The 9,153-nt window shown below is 37.2% G+C and overlaps 1 pseudogene; it reads right to left on the minus strand.

Annotated features, from left to right (window-relative positions):
- Positions 1–6,145: 6,145 nt before the first annotated feature.
- LOC143628672 (heat shock protein 83 pseudogene) lies at positions 6,146–7,151 on the minus strand (annotated as a pseudogene).
- Positions 7,152–9,153: the final 2,002 nt, after the last annotated feature.

Genomic DNA, 9,153 nt, shown 5'->3' on the forward strand with positions numbered 1-9,153 from the left:
AGATATTATCAGGTCTGAGGGGCCTCGTTTGGGTCTTGAATTAAACGTTAAGAAAACAGAGTTATTTTGGCCAACATGCAACGGGGTGAAGGCACAGGAGGGGTTGTTCCCTTGCGGGATTGGAAGGCCGGTGCTTGGCGTGAAACTCCTTGGTGGTGCTGTAAGCCAGGATGCGGGGTTTATCAGCAGTTTGGCTATGAAAAGGGCATCTAGCGCTGTGGAACTAATGAGCTGTCTCCCAAGACTTCGGGATCCTCAATGCGAGCTTCTTTTGCTTCGCTCATGTATGGGAGTCGCCAAGCTTTTGTTCGGTTTGAGAACATGCCAACCTATGTATGTGGGGGAAGCTGTTCCTATATTTGACAATGGTCTTCGAAGGGCGATTGAGGACATCGTGGTTTGTGGAGGTCCGTTCTTTGGGGATCTCCAATGGAGGTTGGCATCACTTCCGATCCGTTATGGGGGGTTGGGTCTCTGTTCGGCCGAGGATGTATCTACATATGCTTTTGTGGCTTCGAGAGCACAGTCGTGGTGTTTGCAAGACCATATTCTTCGGGGTTGTGATATTTATGGGTTGGACTCTGATTATGGGTGTGCGATGGATCGTTTACGTACTTCACTTCCAGATTTTGATCTTAGCGGGTTCTCTAATAAGGACACCGCCCCCCCCCCCCCCACTAAAGCCCAACATGTTGTGGCGAGTGCCTTATTTAGTGGAATCGTCAAGAGTTTAGAAGTGAAGTTTGATCTATCCCCTCGCCAAAAGACGGTGTTTGAATGCCTTCGGGCTCCTCGGGCTCAGGATTTTCTAACGGCCATCCCCATTGAAGGATTAGGCCAACGTATGTCGGGTTTGGAGTATCGGGCTATCCTTAAGTACCGGTTAATGATCCCTATGTTCCCGACGGATGAACCTTGCCCAATTTTTCGCAAGGTCTGTTCGGATTCTTTTGGTGACCATGCGGTGCATTGCAAAGAATTGTCTGGCTTTAAATACATACATGATCTGGTTAGGGATGTTCTGTGTGATGTTCTTAAACGGGCAGGGATTTCTGCTAAAAAGAAGGCCCCTGTTAACTTTCTCACGGATCCTATTGAAGGGAGGTCTACTTTACGACCAGCTGATATTCTTGTGTTCGGGTGGGCAGGGGGGAAACACGCCTGTGTGGATCTTACAGGAGTGTCTCCTCTTGTTGGGCTCAGGGATCGTGGGTTTGTTGTGGGTCAGGCTGTGTTGAAGGCTGAATCGGGCAAAGTTGTTAAACACGAGAAAGCTTGTTTAGATAATCAACATGTCTTTCTACCATTTGCCTTTGATACATTTGGTTTTCTGGCTCCAGAGGCTGTGAAATTTTTGAGTAGGGTTCAGCGCGTCGTACACGGAACCTCTTCAGCTTCTAGGTCCCAAAGCTTCGTTTTTAGCAGGATTGGCTTTGCTGTTCAAAAGGGGGTTGCGGCGCAGCTTGTTGCCCGTTTGCCTGCCACTTTATTGTAATCGTTTTATAGTAAATTATAAAAAACTTACAGTGACAAACGAAAGACATTTGCAAAACTAAATGAGAAGTATTTAAAAACTACCTTGACCAAGACTGAGAAGATGGTCCGATCACGGTAATCAGGCCTCATGCAAAGGTAGCACCAGCCAAAACAAACATAATACACCATATAACATCAAATCTGAAAATTTTTAACTAACCATTTCTGCAAGTAACCATTCTATCTCAACAATTATAAAGTTGTTAAACTTTCAAAAATACAAAATGATATACACACCTACAATTACAAAGAGTATGTTTCTGTACAACTGTCAAAAAGTACACACCTACAAGAAGTATGCAGTGTATGAGCTTACATTGACTCAAGCTGGAATTAGGGGTGTTCATTATTCGGTTTGAAATATTAAAGTTTGGGCTTTACTTTAAATGAGCCAGTGAGTGGAGCTTACATTGACTCAAGCTGGAATGTTGACATGTTTATTTTCTTCAAAAAATTATTTTTTACTTCCACAAAAATATAGGTATATGTAAAAAATTTAAAAAGAAAACTATTTTTAACATGAGTATAATGCATAATTATAAAACTACAAATTTTATTAATTTATATAGACTAATAAATATGTGGGCTTTAATTTCGACAAACCAAAAGTCAAGATAAACAAAAAAGTATTTTAAATAAAAGAAAATTAAAATATATTATATAATCGAAAGCATCACTTTTTTCAAACGCCAAAATATTCCAATACCATAATCCTCAATATAAAGTACTAAAATCATCTCAAATCCCAAACTAAAATACACGTTTTTTCTTTATTAGTGTAAAATATATGTATTTGAGCTTTGATTTCCAAAGCGTACATCGTGTTGGTTTGTCTACGCCTGAGAATCCACATGTACCCTCACCAGAGCCGCTGTGAGATCTGGTCATCGGAACACTCGGGCTGGATAAATAAATATATGTTTTAAGACTTTATGCATTAAGACTTGTACACTATGCATAATCTCTTGTAAAACTTTTATTTTTCAACAATATTAATATAATAATATGTATAAGTGAAAATCTTGATGGTATGTTTAGTCATTTGTCAAACCCTTTCCTTGTTGACACCAATTTAAAAGCATACGACACACTTGTGCTTTGCCATCAAATGTTTGTTAATTCGGTGGTAGTTAGGTAGATAAGAATTGAAATATACTCAGGTTAAAGTAAGTCATACTTGTGCTTTGCCATCAAATGTTTGTTAATTCAGTGGTAGTTAGGTGGATAAAAATACAAATATAGTAACTTTATTATGTTTTTTAATACATTTAGGAACACCAGCATGGAAGCCCGCGCTTCGAACGGGAACTAATATCAAAATAATAAATGAAATGAAGTATAATGGGTTCAAGTTTATGGCTGTACACACAAGATTTCAAAAAAAAAAATATTAATTCCAAAACAATATATGCCAGCTGATCTTGAAAAGCTTGTCACTATGGCTTTGCTCCACTGCCATGCCCGCTTGTTGATTGAACCTCGAACAACCAAGTTATGTCTCTTTGGTTCTTTTTGAACATAGAAATCAATTGTTGCATCAAACCAACTTTGACCAAAAAAATGCCCGTTGGAAATCTTGATCAATGGAAATCTGCATAAGTAAATCATAATCTCCATGGCTGGCCGGGGCAAAATTCGTCCGGTCTGGTCTGGTCTGGTCTACTGAAAGAAGGAATTATGTGAATATTAATATTTTGTTAGTTTTGATCATTTAGTATCTATGACATTCAGTACCTATAAACAACAGATTGTTCATTTCTTCAATTCATTGTAACGTGGATGTATGATCATCAACCAATCAAAGATTTTTTCCTAATCTTTGTAACATACTATTTAACAATTTTGTAAAAAACAAGGCACCTTGAATGAATGATTCACAGGCTGATCATTAGCTTTCTTTGCTTTTGACCATGGTTGAATTTGTAGCTCTTCAATCCACTTTTTGATAAGTAACTTTGCATCTGCTGTTGAATGCATATATATCATACAGACAGTTGCAAATATAAGTCTGTCCTTTTTTCCCCTGGTGGTGGTAGGACATCCGGGTGGTCCAGCGGTTTCACCTGGTCAAAATTAGCAAATGATTTACTCTTGCAGTTTAATAACATGGGACTCAAGTACATGAATAAGAGAAGTTGGCATATTGGGTTAAAAGGAGACTAGTAAAAGAGCCCGCGCGTTGCGGCGGGTAAACTCTGTTCTTGTGATGCAACGAGATTCCAGTGGCATTGGTTCGGTTCGTTACGATACGGTATTTATAAGATTTATTCAGATCAGTTTACAGCGGAATAAGGGTCAAGGAGGCATTTTAGCATTTCGAGCAGGTTAATATGTGGTAATGGGTCATGAAACTTTTGTTGGGTTCAACATCAAATTTCAATCATAGGTGTTTTTTAGGAATATAATTTTTTTTATCATGGGCCAGATTGCGGGTGTCACTAATTGTTGTAGATTGCGGGTTAGAGCTGGAGGGTATCGGTTGTTGGCTATACGACACAACCTTTAAACAAGTGAAAGAGCTGCACATGCGTTTTGATATATGGGACAGTTTTGGAATCATTAGTCGAAATGCAAATCAATTAAAGAATTAATTCAGCTTCAGGTCAAAGATTGTGGCCACAGGTTGTGTTACGTATTAGCATCAAAGGACAGTTTCAGGTTTGCTGATATACGAAAAAGAATTGTCAGCTGGTTATCAAGGATCAAGCGAATTCACTGTTAGCCTCTGCTCTTGTTTTGCCCGTTACGTTTTTCGGAACCAGTGATTTATAATAGGTCATCATAAACATACTGCAGAGTTTTCGTTTTCTTGTTTTTAAATTTTTTAATTAAAAAGAATGTTTTTTGTCATGGGCAAATTAAAAAGTAATTTAGTTTTTGTCATGAAAATCGTAATTCCATTTATACTCTTTATTCTTTTAAACCGGGGCGTTTTGACCCATACAAACTTTTGTTGAAACAATGAAACCCATTCTAACACGAATATAAAAAGATGATTTTTATAAACAACCATTTTGACCGAAACCCATTCTGACCCGGAACCCCACTTCGGTCGTTTTGTCAGGTATGATTCTTACACTTATCATATGTCATTGTATGACATGTGAGTACAGACGAATGGACATGAAGTTGGCAAACAGATAGATCTTTTAGCAGTTTTCGTTTAAATTTTTGATGATTTTGGTCATTTAGTTTTTTAAAACTGACCCATTTTGACCCGAGCTAATTTTGGCCAGGACCCGTGTTTAACCGAATCTATTCTTGGTCAGAGCCCATTTTGACACGAGTCTATTTTTGGTCAGAACCCGTTTTAACCCGAACCTATTTTGGTCAAACCCGTTTTAACCTGAACCAAATTGGTCCTTTTTAAATCGGCCCTTTTTGCCAGTCCTAGTTTTACCTAACTTTGTAGGCAGCTAGACCATCTTTAAAAAGAACTGGCAAGCCGTCGTGAATTAAAAACGTCCTCGACTGCACCAAAGTTATATTATGTCAGCAAAAAGTAATTTACACTGAAGAAAAATAAACAGAATACACGCGTCATACTTGGTTTAAAACAAGCATACCGTGTATGGAAGAAATTTTAAGCTGATCATATGATTGAATTACTATGATGTTCAAATCACTATGATGTTTGATTTATCTGCATATCAGGTATTTCGAGCTTAATCTTCTCTTTCTTGTGGTCCTGTTCAAAGTGATACCTGCATGGTAACATAAGGTAGATATCAAATTACCTAAATACCCTTAGGTTTAAAGAATCTCTATATTACCTGATTTGAGGATCATCTAGCTCATATTCACCTGTTCTAGCTGATAACACGGCCGTTCCACCTAAATAACACATAGTTAAACAGCTGAGTCTTTGGGTTTGATTCCATTATGCCCCAACTCAATGAGGCCGAACCGAACAACCCGATGACCAATAGTTCTCATTTGCCCAATTTCTTAGTGTCACATGTCTAATTCAGAACAATCACAAAACATTTAATCAATACTTAAATGTAAGAATCAAGAAAAGTAAATGTATGTAATAAGTTATCATTTTACTTGGAGTTGCTCCATCTCTTATTTTGTAGGACAAGATTTGAGAATAATTCCTAGTTAATCAGATTCAAAAATGCCCAAATTACTTCCAATCTTTAAAAGGCCACCCAAATTCAAAACATACTGATTGACCATTTTACCCCTCTCAACACCATCCTTAATAGTACTTTACCTCCTAACTTAGCTCCACAATATCAGCCAGGTCATTCAAGTGGTGCTTTAATAACCGAAGACGATATTAGAGTAAGGAAGACCTGTGTATGCAAACATAAAAATGTATTATTCGGACAGTTAGCAAGATTCAATATAACCAGTTCGGTTCGGCTTTGACCATGACCAGTGCCAAAGTATAATGTTACGAACCGGTAACAACCCTATGGTTTGTTTCGGTTAAAGTTTTTCCGGGGTTGTTGGTTTTGTTTCAGTTCGGTTTCAAATTTTTTAGTTTTTGGAGTCATATTTTTAGTTTCGGTTCGGTTTCAGTTTATTCGATTTTTTGTTTCGGTTTAGTATCGGACTTAAGCAAACTCATACACACACGTGTCGTGTAATATACAGGCTGCTAAACAAATGTTGTCGTTGCAGACACAAGCTTCTTTCCATCATATTCCTTCAACTGGCCGACCACGTATTCATCAATCGCGTCCACCATGAACAAAACCTCATAGCCTTTCTTCTTCAGTCTCTCCAAGAAAGGTGAGTTCTCAACTGCCTTTTTGCTCTCACCCGTGATGTAATAGATATCTTTCTGCCCCTCTTTCATTCGGGTCACATAGTCCTTCAAGCTGGTCAACTCATCACCACTTTTGGTGGAATGGTACCTTAGCAAATCAGCCAGCTTGCTCCTGTTCTGGCTGTCTTCATGGATACCCAACTTCAGATTCTTGGAGAATGCTTCATAAAACTTGTTGTAATCATCCTTGTTTTCAGCTATCTCATTGACAAGATTCTTCCTGATAACCTTCAGAATCTTGTTCTGTTGAAGCATCTCACGCGAGATGTTAAGTGGTAAGTCATCCGAGTCAACGACACCCTTCACGAACCCACCCGAGGTACTCAGGGATCCGCTCCTCACAGTTGTCCATAATAAACACCCTTCTCACATACAACTTGATGTTGTTCATCTTCTTGCGCGTGTCAAACAGGTCAAATGGAGCTCGTTTAGGCACGAACAGGATCGCCTTGAACTCAAGCTGTCCTTCAACCGAGAAGTGTTTCACAGCTAGATGTTCTTCCCAGTCGTTGGTCAAGCTTTTGTAGAAAGCAGCATATTCTTCCTTGGTGATTTCTTCTGGTTTACGGAGCCAGATCGGTTTTTGCTTATTGATATGCTCCCACTCATGAGAAACCTCCTTGATTTTCTTCTTCTTGCCCTTGTCCTTCTCTTTCTCTTCATCAACTTCCTCAATGTCACCCTCCTCTTCTTTCTTAACCTCCTCATCTTCATCATCACTGATTTCTTTTTCGGTTGTCTTCTCGGTCCACAGATAGATAGGATAGCTGATGAATTCCGAATGCTTCTTCACCAGATCCTTAATCCTTCTTTCACACAATGTTTGATAATGCATTTCCTACAGAAACATATAACAACTTCATAAGGCTTAATTAATCCAGATTTTTAGACCTCTTAATTGTGTTACCGCCTAATTAATAACTAAAACAAACCACCAAATAAATAATATCTTAATTGACAGCAGAGGGTTAAAATATACATTTTCTTCCTTAAGTTTTAACAATTAACCATATTATATAAATCAATAAAAGAGTAATTGACAATTATGACATGCATGCTATACCAATCAACAGAGTTCAGAATGAATCAACCGGATCCCTGTAATTAGATGCAACAGCTTACCTGTTTTGATAATACATTGTTTGCAGGAACATATAACAATTTCAAAAGACTTAATTAATCTAGATTACGGTATCATAACTTTTAATTGTCTTTTTAATGGTGTTCAACGTAACACATGCATGCATAATAATATCTTAAAAGGACACTGAGATCAAAGTAACACAAGCATATGCTTAACAACGCCTGATATTCTGAACTAATTAGCAAATAATATCTTAAGCACAAACAGAGAAACGTAAGTTAGGGTGAGTAATGAGTTTATAGAATATGTATAGACCAAGTATACGACTCATGCAAACATATAGTTTATAGAATATGTATTAGGTGAGTAGCGAGTTTGTCATATGAGGCATACTTAAGAATCTGATTTGTTAATATTGATGTGTATTTTTTATTAGCATGTGAGAAATAGAAAGTGTTGTGAGTGTTTTAGCATGGGAGATTCCTTGCTTTACATCTAACTATACTAATCAATGGAGGTAAAGTTGTAACAACTTGGTTTTCCACGTGCTAATTCATAACCGTTTTATGTTTGGTAAATTTTAACAACAGAAAGTAAGCATGTTTATCGAGAAATTATTATAAAATTTATAATTGTTTATTATATTTATTTAATATATGTTTTAAGTTTAGAAAATGTTGATTTTTAGCCCAAGAACTAACTTTTATTCTTTATTGTTTCCACCTTCAACCTATAAGGATCTATACCAAATCTTTATAACCCAAGAACTGAACCCGTTAACCCGTAACCGTGACCCGTTTATAGTTCTTGAGCCACAATTGTCGTGCTAAACTAGGAATTTAATCGTGTTTGTGATTTCCCCTACTATTTTCGGCCCTACAAACTCTTTTAATTAGGAAACGAGATCATATATAACACGAATTGATTTATTCTATGAACAGACTTGACCTAAAAATCAATTATATATCTTAAGCTTGATCAGAATGCAATTACTCGCGTCTGCACACCTTTAATACCAGCTCCAACAAGAACCCTATGGTTAATTGGATTATCGAAGCCTGGTGATACCCTGTTCGTCGTCCTTGTCGTCGGCTCTGTTAATTCGAGTTTACCCGTGTTTAATCAACAATTTAGGTAATCAATTACATAGTTTTGTTCTTGTTGCGCTTTACAATAGCCCTAACGTTAATTTATCAAACGACTAACGGTTTGATCAATTGTTGATCTAGGGTTCTTGATTGTAAACTGGACTGTTGTTTATAAGTTACTGGTTCAAGGAATTTGCTAACAAGACTCCTTTTCCCAGTGGCTAGGGGTGTACGTGTTAAGAGTTACTGAACGGGCGTCGCGGGTTCAACCCCTACCAGCCCGAATTTTTTGGTTATTTTTTTGTTGTAACTTGTTTTAAAGTTTTAAATATATTATAATTAATATTAAATAAACAATATCTTATTTAAACCTACATCATAAAATTAAATGTTTCATGTATTCAAACTCCATTAATCCTAGCTTGCCAATTACTAGAGAGAGTTTCATACATATAAGCATCCCAATAAAATCTTTTTGAAGTAAAAAAATGGTTAATTAAAAGTAGAGGGAGGCTTTGAGTCGGAGAAGATAGATGTTTTTGTTAAAGAATATCCTTAAATGAGTTGTGTAGGTAAAGAGAAAAAAGATAGTGAAGTGCTTCGGGGCATTTTTGAACTATGTTAGTCGGACAATAGAGAGAGAGAAAGGCTTGTCACCTAGGATC

Source organism: Bidens hawaiensis, unplaced genomic scaffold, assembly GCF_021521415.1.
Source record: "Bidens hawaiensis isolate Kalapana, Puna unplaced genomic scaffold, B.hawaiensis_p1.1 tig00005061_1, whole genome shotgun sequence".
NCBI lineage: Eukaryota > Viridiplantae > Streptophyta > Magnoliopsida > Asterales > Asteraceae > Bidens > Bidens hawaiensis.